The sequence below is a fragment of the Passer domesticus genome, chromosome 13 (genome assembly GCF_036417665.1).
Source record: "Passer domesticus isolate bPasDom1 chromosome 13, bPasDom1.hap1, whole genome shotgun sequence".
In the NCBI taxonomy this organism is placed as follows: Eukaryota; Metazoa; Chordata; class Aves; order Passeriformes; family Passeridae; genus Passer; species Passer domesticus.
In genome coordinates, this window is record NC_087486.1 from 10991673 (window position 1) to 11003592 (window position 11920).

Genomic DNA, 11920 nt, shown 5'->3' on the forward strand with positions numbered 1-11920 from the left:
AATTTGCAAATCTGCTATTTTTCTGTTGTTTTCTTGCCTCTTCCTTTCCTCTCTGCCTTTACGCCTTCAAACTCGTGAGGATGAAATTAAGGAAGCCTTGCTGAAACACACAGTCTGCTGCCCTAAACCCCTGGAGCCACGCTGATACCTCCAAAGTGTGGATTAGGTCTAATTAATACTGTTTCTTGATCAATGGTTCTGACACAAATGCATGGAAGGGATTTATGTAATTACTGCTGTAACAGCCAGGGATTTTTGCTAGGCAGCTCCCAGTGCTGCAGCAGGGAAGTTTGCTCCTAGTGACAGGATTTTTGTCTGCTCTAGGTGACTGACTGCCCCATCACTCTCGAGTTTTTGTTTTTCCTTTTTCCTGGGCAGGTTTGAAGCTACTGGTTTGCAGTGGAAGCTGTCTAAGATGTGGGCAGACAGTTTCCTCAGGTGCCACACGTTTGTATAACTGAGCATTGGCACCTTTTGTCTGATTACTCCTGACCCGTGAGTTCTCTGAACCTCTGCTAAATAAAACCAGAAGATATAAACTCGGTTTGAGGTCTGAGAAATATTGTGATAAAGCCAAGTTCTCTGATGCATACTCTTCAAATTTGGCTGAGAGTCTGAAAAGGTGCATATTTTGAGCAAACCCAGTGTTTACAGCGTGCTCTCAGGGCTGTGTGCTGCCGTCCGGCTGTTTGCTTCCCTGTGCGCTGCCCTGCGCCGCGGGGTCCCGCAGAGCCAGCCGGCCTGGGCCTTTTCGGGGCTTTTCAGGGATTTTCCCCGATTCCCGGAGCAGCAGAGGCGGTGCGAGGCTCCCTTTGTCCGGGAGAGGGCAGGGGTGTCGCGGCAAAGACCGCGGTCCCTCTGTGGTGAGCGGGATCCCGGTTTGATGAAGAGCCGGCTTCCAGCAGGGAAGGGAGAGTGGGGCGGGCTGGGCCTGCGGAGCTTTCTGGGCAGCGGGAGACAGCGCAGGGACCTTGGCAGTAATGGTGGGATTAGAAACTGAGCTGTGGCATCCCCGCGGGCTGTACGGACCCTGGTGGGGATTGGGGCAGCCCTGCCCTCTGTGAGCTCTGCGGGGCTGTGCAGGAGCTGCAGGGCCGGAACGCCATCCGCAGGGCCCGGGCAGGCTGAGGGAACCGCACGGGCTTCAGCAGGGCCAGGTGGGAAGGACACTGGGACATGTCCAGAGGAGGCAACGGGGCTGGGAACACAAACCCTGAGAGGCACGACTGAGGGAGCTGGGGCTGTTTAACCTGGAGAAAATGAGACTCAGAAGTGACCTTATCCCTCTCTACAACTCCCTGAAAGTTGACTGTAGCCAGGTGGGGTTGGTCTCTTTCTCCAGGCAGCACTGACAGAACCAGAGGACACAGTCTCAAGCTGCATCAAGGGAAATACAGGTTGGATATTAGGAAAAAGTTTTCTATGGAAAGAGTGATAAAATACTGGAATGGTCTGCCCGGGAAGGTGGTGGTGTCACCATCCCTGGGTGTGTTTAACAAAGCCTGCATGTGGCACTCGGTGCTGTGGTTTAGTTGAGGTGTCAGGGAATGGGTTGGACTTGATGATCTTGAAGGTCTCTTCCAGACTTGTGATTCTGGGGGGGTCCTGCATGTAAATCAGAGCAATCCCAAACACAGGGATTGCTAATCACAGGCTGGGTGGACGATGGATTGAGAGCTGAGATGAAAGCCTTGGCAGTGTAGTTTGATGAGCTTAATGTGACCCAGTGATGTTAATTTAGAACCCAGAAAGCCAAATGTGTCCTGGGCTGCAGCACAAGCATGGTGGCCAGCAGATGAAGGGCAATTCTGCCCCTTTCCCCCACTTTTGTGACACCCCACCTGGCATGCTATATCCAGCTCTGGGGTCCTCATCATAAGAAGGACCTAGTGGACTTAGTGGCTTCTGAGGAGGCCACAAAGATGCTCCAAGCCCTGGAGAGCCTCTGCTGTGGAAAGCTGGGAGTGTTCAACCTGGAGAAAAGAAGGCTCCAGGGAGACCTCAGATCACCTTTCAGTACCTAAAAGGGCTTCAAGAGAGTTGGAGAGGGGCTCTGGACAAGGGCATGGAGTGATAGAAAAAGGGCAATGGCTTTAATCTGAAAGAGAGTAGGTTTAGATTAGATGTTAGGAAAAAATTTCTCCCTCTGAGGCCCTGGCACTGGTTGCCCAGAGAAGCTGCCCCATTCCTGGAAATGTCCAAGGCCAGGTTGGATGGGGCTTGGAGCAACCTGGGATAGGGGAAGGTGTCCTTGCTTATGGCAGGGGGTTAGAACTGTGTTATGGTTCCTCCCAACACAAACCATTCTATGTTTTCATAATTTTACTTTAAAAATACTAAATTTAGCAAAGAATTTACAGGTGTAGTGGAACAAGGGGTTAAGTCAAAACAGGGGTGTTCTCAAAACCATTACTTTCACTGACTAACAGTGGGAACTTTTCCCATTCCTTTCTAGAACTCAGCAGGAAGAAAGATTCAGTGATCCCAGGCATATTTAGTCAAAATAAAGTGGTTGCCTTTGCTTCAGGAATTGTCTGTATGCACAGACAATTGCTGAGCTGAACCTGAGAAACATTTGCTTCATCTTGTTCTCCCTTCCCTGAAGACTCCTGGTTTGCAGGAATGTGTTGGTCCTTTTGTGAAGCTTCAGAGCTGCTTGGGAAGCCAAACACAATCTTCAGATTTATCAAAATGCATTGCTTGCTTTTTGTCAACACTGCTGATGTCAGCATGAACAACAGGGTAAAACCATTAATATTAGGCAAGCCAAGTCTGGGTAGTGTCTATCTGGCACACACACAGTTTGGATTTGGCTCAGCTACTGCTGTTGAGGCAGTGCTGGTATTAGTCTATAATGGTGTTGGAATTAAGGGTAGAAGTCTAGGTGGCTGCTGGGCTTAATACTGAGCCAGCTGTCTCCAGGGCTGAACCCTGACCCAGTGCTGAGCAGTCCTAGGAGTGCAGCTCTTTGGGGCAACACTGCAGCTAAGGAAAGCTTTTATCTGGCTCAGGCTGGACACAGAGGGAAAGACCCTGTCACCATGGAGTGCTGTGAGGGCTGGTGCTGTGCCTGCCACTCTCCACACACAATGACAATATAAAAGAGAAAGAGACAGCTCTTCAGGTGCTGTGCTGGGAGAGCATATTACAGAAATAGAAACAGTTGATCTAGCACTGCCCTCCTGTGGGTAGAACTGCCTTTCCACAAGGCACAGAAGCACCAAAACTGCTTCTTCACACATGGGAGACAGACTAGTCTCCTGCCATTACTGAAGAACTGCTCAAATTAGTTAATAATTTTAATGGTAAAGCTATTATTTTTTTCATCTGGAAAGCTGTGGCTGCTTCCAAATCATCAAGGTCTTTTTTATCTGAGTAAATGAGTAAATATTTCAAATACATGATAAAAAGGTAGAGTCTCACTGAATACTTTCACAAAGAGGCTGAAAGGTAACATTGAATTGCTGAAATAAAAATGCATCAGTGGATGTAAATGGATCTCACCTGTGAGAATAGAAAGCCCTTTTGTCTGAATGTCTATTTGTGACCAACTGGGGTTTGCAACCCATCTTGGGCAAGGCAAAGCTATTTGTTTAAAATTCTTTACCTTTGCATAGGAGTTGCTCCAGTAATGACTCAGGAGGAGATTGCAGAGAATTGAATCACTACCTAAATTGTCAAATGCATGAGAAATTCAGCTGCAGAAAAAAGGTTCGTGAAAAGCCTCCAGAGTGTAAGGTGATCACAGCCCAAAGTGCTCTGATCATTTTAACTTGGTAACTGCTGCAGTCTGGGCTGAGCCTCACTGCTGATGGTATTTTTCACTGCAGAACTCTTCTTTTGCTTTTCTTTGGATTATATTGGTATTGCCTAGTGTCCAAATACAGAGAATGGTTTCATTCAGTGCTTTTTGTATGCAGAATGTGTTAATCTGCTCTAAGCAGCAGAGCATCCTCCATAAACTCGTATTTTGACACATCTTTTGGTCCATGGCTACTTCAATTTTCCTGAAATCTCAGAAGGGGAAACATGTGTTGGTACAGAAAACAGAGCTGCAGAGGTCCCACTGCTTGAAGGAACTGAGGTACCTTCAGCTGATGGAACTTCTCTGTCAAAGGAGTCCAGACCTACAGAGACATACTGAAACTGCGGTGAAAATCTTGCAGATGGGATTTCCTTTCTCAAAAGGAGGTACTTTGTTCCTATCAGGTCAGGAACTGGATCAGAAAGGTGACACCTTTCTGAGAAGGTGGAAATTTTAGTCTTTAAGGAGAACAGCTTCTGTGGGGAAGATGGTGCTAAGGGTGGCAAGGGGAGGTTTGTGAGCAGTCTCACCAGAGGGTATCGAGGACTGTCAGTGACTCCACTCAGACATGGGCAGCACTGCTCACTGCTAAGCCAGTTCTCAGCTTTCTGCAGAACTCACCCAGCCTCCAGTGCCTCCATTTGTACCCAGAGATGTACAGCCTTAGAAGCTGTGAGGGTGGGAATCAGCAGCCAGCTCTGTGTGCTGTGGGCAGAGCTCCTGGTCCTGCCTGCAGCCCTGGCAGCCAGTGCTGACTGTGGCTGTGGGAAGGATCTGCACAAAGGCAGGGCTGTCCTGCTCCTGTGTTCATGGACTTCCTCACAGAAGTCTGAGCATCAGCCATCTACCCTTGTTCAAGCCAGGGAGAGTCTTACAGCCCCAAAATAATTAAATGTAGAGACCAAGCATTTAATGGGAGTCTGAGTAACCTGTTGGATGGTGGGGGGTTGGAAAAACCTCATTTTCCCACAGTGAATAATGAAATAATTACATCATAACAGACAAAGCTGCTGATTTTAAGGAGGTTCACTTTCCCAAGGGCAATACTAAGATGACAAGCTTTTCCCTCTGGTGTGACACTTCCCTGTGTGGTATTTTATTGTGGTTTCTATGGAGCAAGTGGCTACTTAGCAAAAGTAATATGTCAGTATGAGAACTTTATATGGGGTCTGGGATATCATCACTGAGCTTTTCATGCATTTAAAAAACCATAATACTGTCAGGAGAGATCATTTATCTATTGCTTATTAGTTTGCTTCCCAGACCACACCACAAAACTTTTTTCCGGGGGTTCTTGCACTTCTCCCAGGAGTATTGGCAGCAGCAGCTCCTTGGAGCTGGAGAGGACAATTTAATGTCACTAAAGTTTGAAAAATGCTTCTCTCCTTTCTAATTCAAACTATATGTGATGAATTATCACTCCTCCTAGGGTTAGAATATAAGCCCAATATCTTACACCTGGCAATATTTAATGGCTGTGTGTATGCAGCCTCTTTGCTCTGTGACCCAGGGGAATGGCTTCTTAATACTTCTCTTAAAGACTTAATGTTTGTGTTGGCTTTCCTCTAAATTCATAGTATTTCATTAGCAGCTAAACTGCAGCAAACCCCACATAACTATTAGGAAGTCTTGCATGTATATAGAGAAAATGCAGTCACAAGATTGCTAAACAGAAATTGCTCTATCTTTAAATGACCATGGGCTCTCAGCTGTTCCTTTGTTTGAATTATTATAGACACACATAAAATATTTGATTGAATGCTCAAGTTTTCCCCAGCTAGAGCCCAGAGGGATGTCTGATAAAATAACAAACACATCCCACTCCAGCCCTCCTCAGAATCCCCTTCCTGCTTTGGCTGGATTTCTCCCTGTATTGAACCCAGTCTTTCAGGGACTCAATTGGACAAAGCAAGCAAACAACCTCCTTCACATTGATTTTCAAATCAAATCATTGTTAATCACATGAATATTCCCAGCTGGTTCAACAGCACTGGGGCTCAGCTTTCTGGCTCAAACCAGCTCCTCAGCATGGATGCTACAGAGCCATGTGTGTGTTGCCTAGGTTTGCTATTAACTTTTGTTGGAAGCAGTCAGGTCTGATTCTTTCACCTCTTCAGTTCTGCATGTGACATTGGATTTCAAATCTCTCTGTGAAGGGAAGGGGACCCCTGCCCTTTACTAAAATAGTGATCCAGGGCACCACTGACTCACTTAAAAGGAACCACAATTCCCCAGTCACTGAGAAGTCTGACAAATGCTTCAGCACAGTGAACTGCTAATTTCTGGGGCTAAACCCTTCTCTTTTGGAGTACAGCTCTGTTGGCGCATGTGACATCTTAGGTGGTGTCGGTCTGCCTCCTCACACTCTGCTGACTGTGGGGCAAAAGCCTGCTCTTGCTGACGTTTGTCCAAAGGGTTAATTCCTAACCCATGTGCACCTCTTTGTGTTCAGAGAGGTGCCTCTCCTGCTTTGAAGGAAGGAGTGCCTGTGTCTTGGGAGGATGAGAGCAGAGGCAGTGGAGCTGTGCTCTGGCTGGCAGTGCAGCCTTGGTCCTGGCAGTGGGAAGGGATGGAACTCACAATCAGCAGATCTGCCCAGGTCAGGTTTCCCTGCAGCTGGTGAACAGCTCCTGCACTCTGTTGCAAAAGAAGGAGCAGAATGGGAGAGAAGGTGGGAGACACAAACCTGGCTGTTTCAAACAATCACAAGAAACCACAGCTGTGTGCACACACAGGCAAACAAGCACACACAGAGCACACTCCAGGCCCATGTAGAAATGCCTGTCAGACTGGATTAATAGACAGTCTGAGTAGAGGGTGAGCCTTGGAGCTCTGAATGCCTTCTCCCAGTTTGACACAGCTCATGGGAGCTCTGTCTGTTCACACCTGGGCACAGCTGGCTGGGAAAACATATGCTGCCCATTTGACAAAAAATAAATTTACCCTGCCAGATAAGCAAGACTTCAGGACTTACATCTGTAACATCCAGTAGGAAAGGCAAGGTAAGAACGAACAAACCTGCTCTGTGCTGGTTCCTTTGCAGTGCAGTAGGGCTCACACTCCTGAGCACTGCAGTGGCCTGGCAGCCCTGGGTCTGTTAAAGGCCCACGTGCTGCTCTGCTGGTCAGGGGACTGAGGTGCCCTCTGCTCAGTGAGGCCACTGACAGTTTGATTCTGCTTTCTGTGACAGTACTCCCCTGTGCCTGCACTGAAATTGCCTGGGGGTGGGCTAAAACGTGGCCTCAGGCTGGTGTGTGAGCTTCAGAGCAGGATCACCAGCCAAGGCTGAGATTGGAATTGGGTTTGGAAGGGTCTCTGCCTTAGGAATGGAAACTGATGAGGTGACAACGGTTCCAGAAGGAGACTTAAATGTCTCTTGAGATGGTTGAGTGAACTTAGGGAGTATTGGCTGCTTTATGTTTTATTTTTTTAGGCCCCCAAGCCTATGTCTGAGTTAGCCAGGCTTTTGGGCTCACTCCATAGTCAGATGAGCTGCCACTATGGGCAGCTCTTTTGGGTTGGTTTTGCCTTTCCTCATCCTGCTTTACTCAGCGCCTCTAAGCAGATTTTTGAGAGGAAATGAAATCATTCCCCAGAGCTGGTTAAGTTTTTCTACCCATCCCAAATCCCTCTGGCAGGCAACCAAAATTCTTGCAGGAGCAGAGGGAGATGCTGGTTGAAGAGTGTCACCATGGTATTTTCTGAAAAATCCCTTTGCCAGGATTTTTTCTCATGGGAAGCTGAGAAGCCTCAGAAGAAAAGAAAAACAATATTATGTGATTTATTTCTCCTGTTTTGCTGCTTTGGAATGTGGCAGGTGCATGTTTGATTGGTTCCATGTGAATTGTTTTAATTTAATGACCAATCATGATCCAGCTGTGTCGAAGCTCTGAGGAGTCAGAGGGTCAATTTGAGAGTTTTATTATTCATTCTTTTCTAGCCTTCTGATGTATCCTTTTCTCTATTCTTTTTGGTATAGTTTTAGTATAATAAATATAATATAATAAATATAATATAATAAATATAATTAATATAATATAATATAATATAATATAATATAATATAATATAATATAATATAATATAATATAATATAATATCAGCCTTCTAAGAGTATGGAGTCAGATTCATCTCTTCCCTCGTCCTGGGACCCTCACAACCACAACAGAAGAGTTAACAAATCACACTGATACCGTCTCTCACAGAGCTCCAAACAAAAAACAAACAAACAAAATGTACCACTTGTAGTGTAGATCAGCCTATTGGATCCATGGCTTTGCTCCTGCTGTGGCAGAACAGGCTCACCTGCCTGGATGAGTGCTGGGAACTCATTTCATCTTTACTTCTTTTATTTTAAGCAAGGTTTCATTTTCAAAAAGTGCCTGACTGGCATGTTGGACACCTGGATTGCAACACAATGAATGATTATTGCCAGAAAGACAGAAGTCTTAAAAAAAAGCTTGAGCTGAGGAGCAGCGCCCCAGAGAAGCATTCCCACAGGCACTGTCCCTGCTGCTCGCTGCCACCAGAACTGGGGGATTGAGGAGCTCCCCTGGGCTTTGGGACATGCGGTGAATGAAGAGTTCCCTTGTTAAGCAGAGGGCTGAGAGGTGTCTCACTGCTGAAGGGTGACAACCAAGGAAGCAGGGGTGCCTTCTTCCCTCACTACCTTGGTTGCAGTGTTCTCATCACAAACACAGGCACTTTTCATGAGGAGGGCCTGTATAAAAGAGGTTGCAAATGTGGTACCAGGTGTGCTGGAATTTGTACCCTGTGCCAGCTCCTCTGCCCTGAATCCTGCCCTGAGAGAGGCTGAGGGTGATGAGCTCAGCCAGAGGTGTCACCCTCACTGAGCTGGTGGCTTGGCCTGGCTCCCCAGGCTGTGATGGGTCACTGGTCCCAGCCAGACACCAGGTGCAGCCACCATCCCAATGCTGTCACCTGTCCTGGGACAAGCTGGGTGAGGCTGAGCCCCTGGGGGGACACAGGCAGGAGCCTGGTTCACTTATGCTCCATAATTGGTATGGGCAAGCTGCCTAAAACAAGGTGGGGGCTTGAAAAATGCCTTAAAATGCAATTGTTGGAGGTGCAGCCAGCCCTGGAACATTTCTTAAATGAGAAACATCTTTTTTTGCTGGGATAATCTATCATTCTTGAAACATTCTGAAAGGCTGTATCTTTCCCCTAACTATCTTTACCATTTTAATTTAAAAGCTTTTAAAAATTATCACCCAAATGAATGATAAGTAGTAAGAGGGTAAACTGCTCTGAGCTCTCCATTAATGCAAACAATGCAAAGTGACTCTGCCCTATTTACAGAAAATTAATGAACTTAAAAAAGATGAACTGCATGTCATTCTAGTGATCATAAGTTGTTTTTCATGCAAGAAGGTTTGCAGCTTTATACATTAAATGCTGGGACAAAAGAAACATCTGCAATATTAATAATTGTAATAGATGATTCTATGTTGAGGGAATAGAAATAATATTAATTTTCTTTAATGAAGACTAATGAAATTGTTCTGATCTTTCCATTACAATTTCAACAAGTTTTTCTAATCAAGAAGATCCTGCTTTTTGAAAGCTAATTTTTCATTTTTAATTCCTGAAATGTCAGTGGAACACTAAAATGTAAAGGCAATATCGCAGGATGTCAGTACATTTCCAGTTCTAATGGGAAATTGATGCATTTCAGGGGTTTTGTTTTGCTTTTGATTAAAAGAAAAAACCGCAGGCTATTACAGAAAAGTATGTTTTCCTGTCACAGTCCTTTATCCATAGACTGACATGGCAGATACTCTTCACTGGGTTTATCAACAGCTGGATGGACAAAGTGCCTTTTCCCTAAACCTGACTAGGGCAGGATGCCAAGCACTCTGAGTTAAGGGATGCAGCCTTGAGGGGCAGGGAAAGAGGTCCTCACTGAAACCACAGTCAGCACAGAGAGATCATCTTTGAAAAGTGCCCCAGCTCATTTAGCCTGGTTACAGATACTGGAGAACAAGTAGAACCTGACTTTTTGTGGGGGTGTTCATGTTGAGATTCACAAAGGAGCATGGCTATAGGAGTTCACTTGTCTTTGGGATGAGACAACTCTGCCCATTTTTTTCCACCCACAACAGTGGGAGGACCTGGACCTGCCCCATATTCCCTCTGCCAACAGCTGGATGTCAGCCCAAATTCTAGAAGGAAAAAATTAGCACAGGATTTTCTTGTATTAATTTCTATCATATATATCTTATAATCTGCTGTCTAACACTTTTCATAGCATTAATACAGTTGTTGAGCCTTCAGTATTTTTCACACCTGACAGTTTCTTAGAAAGCATCAATTATTTTCCTACCTGTGTTCACAGTTTTGTTGTCATAAAAAAAAATAAAAGGAAATGTAAGGATTTATTTTACTTTTTGTTTAAACAGAAGAACTGAATTTGTTCATAACCTTTATATATGCACAAAGCTGATAACTTCCAAAGGTAATGATGAAATCTGAACAGGTGAGCTGCCATTTTCAGGCCAGTAGGTGTGAAGAAGAAACAGGATAAAAAGTCATACTGAAAAATCACACCTGATTAGTGTAATGTTAGGGTCATTTCTAGCTGCATTAATGCCCCAAAGCACATCTAAACACCCACAGATACAGAAAGTATTTCTCTCCTGTAATGTTTTATCTCTATGCAATGGGAAAATTTCTTGGTATCATGCAAGTTGGACAGAGAAAAACTGGCTTCTCCCCTTCCACTTTTTCTTCCTCCCTCAGCAATTCAGGTTTGCATCCTTGCCACCTGCCTCGTGCCCCAGTCCCTCTCCCCTGCCCTTAGTTCATTGTCACTCCCCTGGTTTCACAGGTGGACACCGTGTCTCCTCCAGCTTAATGCTGCAGTGATGTCCCGAAGTTTCCAGCTTGCTGAGACCTTCATGGCCCCTTCTGCTGACTCAGGTGCTTCTGGAACAGCACCATGGCACCCAGGGAAGGCAGATTCTTGAGATGCAGGAGCTTTGATGTCACATTCTCTTTTTTTTAAAAACCAAAAAGGACATGAGGACTTTTGTGTCCCTGTGCTCCGTGCTCTCTCTCAGCGGTGTCACCCACACATTCACTTACTTGTCCCTTTCTGTTACACATATCAAACACCAAGATTGCAATTACAGTAAGAATGGACTTTTCTGACTAATTGTGATTAACACACACAGTTAGAGCATTAGCTCAGGAGCTGAACCTTGAGGCCTTCTTGCAATTACTTATCTATTTGCTCTGTCAGGTCCTGATTAGTTATTTCAACAGTTACATATTTGCAGCCCTTTGCTGTGGGCTGCTTAGGCCCTTCAGTGCACAGCAAGGGCCCCCCAGGTGTCCATGCACACAGGTGTACATGCATACAGGTGTCCATGCACACAGGTGTACATTCACACAGGTGTCCATGCACACAGGTGTACAGGCACACAGGTGTACATTCACACAGGTGTACAGGCACACAGGTGTCCATGCACACAGGTGTCTGTACATCCAGCTGTGTGCTCCCAGTGATTTACACGTTTTGCCACATGCCTTGCTCTTAGCTAGCATCACGTATCCTCGTGTGGGCATCAAACCCCAGCCTGCCCATGAGCACCCCCAGCTTCTCCTCTTGCCTCTGTGTGTGTCTGGAGGCACTGCTGCCCGTGCTCTCTCTGGGTAAAATGGAGCCATAAAATGACAGCTATCACAGGAAATTTGCAGTGGTTGCAGCCACCAGTAACTGGGCTAGTAGCCTTGAGCAAATCACCTCTATCTGTGCTTCTCCTTTCCCCAGGAACAGTGTGGTTTCTGAAGACCTACTCTGCTGACTGTGAAGTCTAAGAGGCAGAGGTGGATTTTCCTAAGTGTTTTGGTATTTCTGTGCTTTGCAGGTGAATCAGGATATTGACAGGGTTCTTGTCACACTGTCTCCAGCTTGACTGGGGGAAGCAGGGCAAAGGGCTGAGGTTGCTCAGCTGGTGGCCACAGGGAACAACAGAGAGAGAACATTTCAGTTGCACCCCAAACCATGCTCCCTGCTGGTTCCTGGTTTTCCTTGCTGGATTTTTTTCCAGCAGAAATGCAGCGTGGCAGGAGCCTTGAGCTTTTCCAGTGAGTG

The 11920-nt window shown here is 45.9% G+C and overlaps 1 long non-coding RNA gene across 1 annotated transcript; it reads left to right on the forward strand.

Annotated features, from left to right (window-relative positions):
• The first annotated feature begins 706 nt into the window (after positions 1-706).
• Positions 707-11078, forward strand: LOC135280145 (uncharacterized). The gene is made up of 3 exons (XR_010347198.1): positions 707-798; positions 3618-3711; positions 10652-11078. It is a non-coding gene; the product is annotated as an uncharacterized LOC135280145 (long non-coding RNA).
• The last annotated feature ends 842 nt before the right edge of the window (positions 11079-11920 follow it).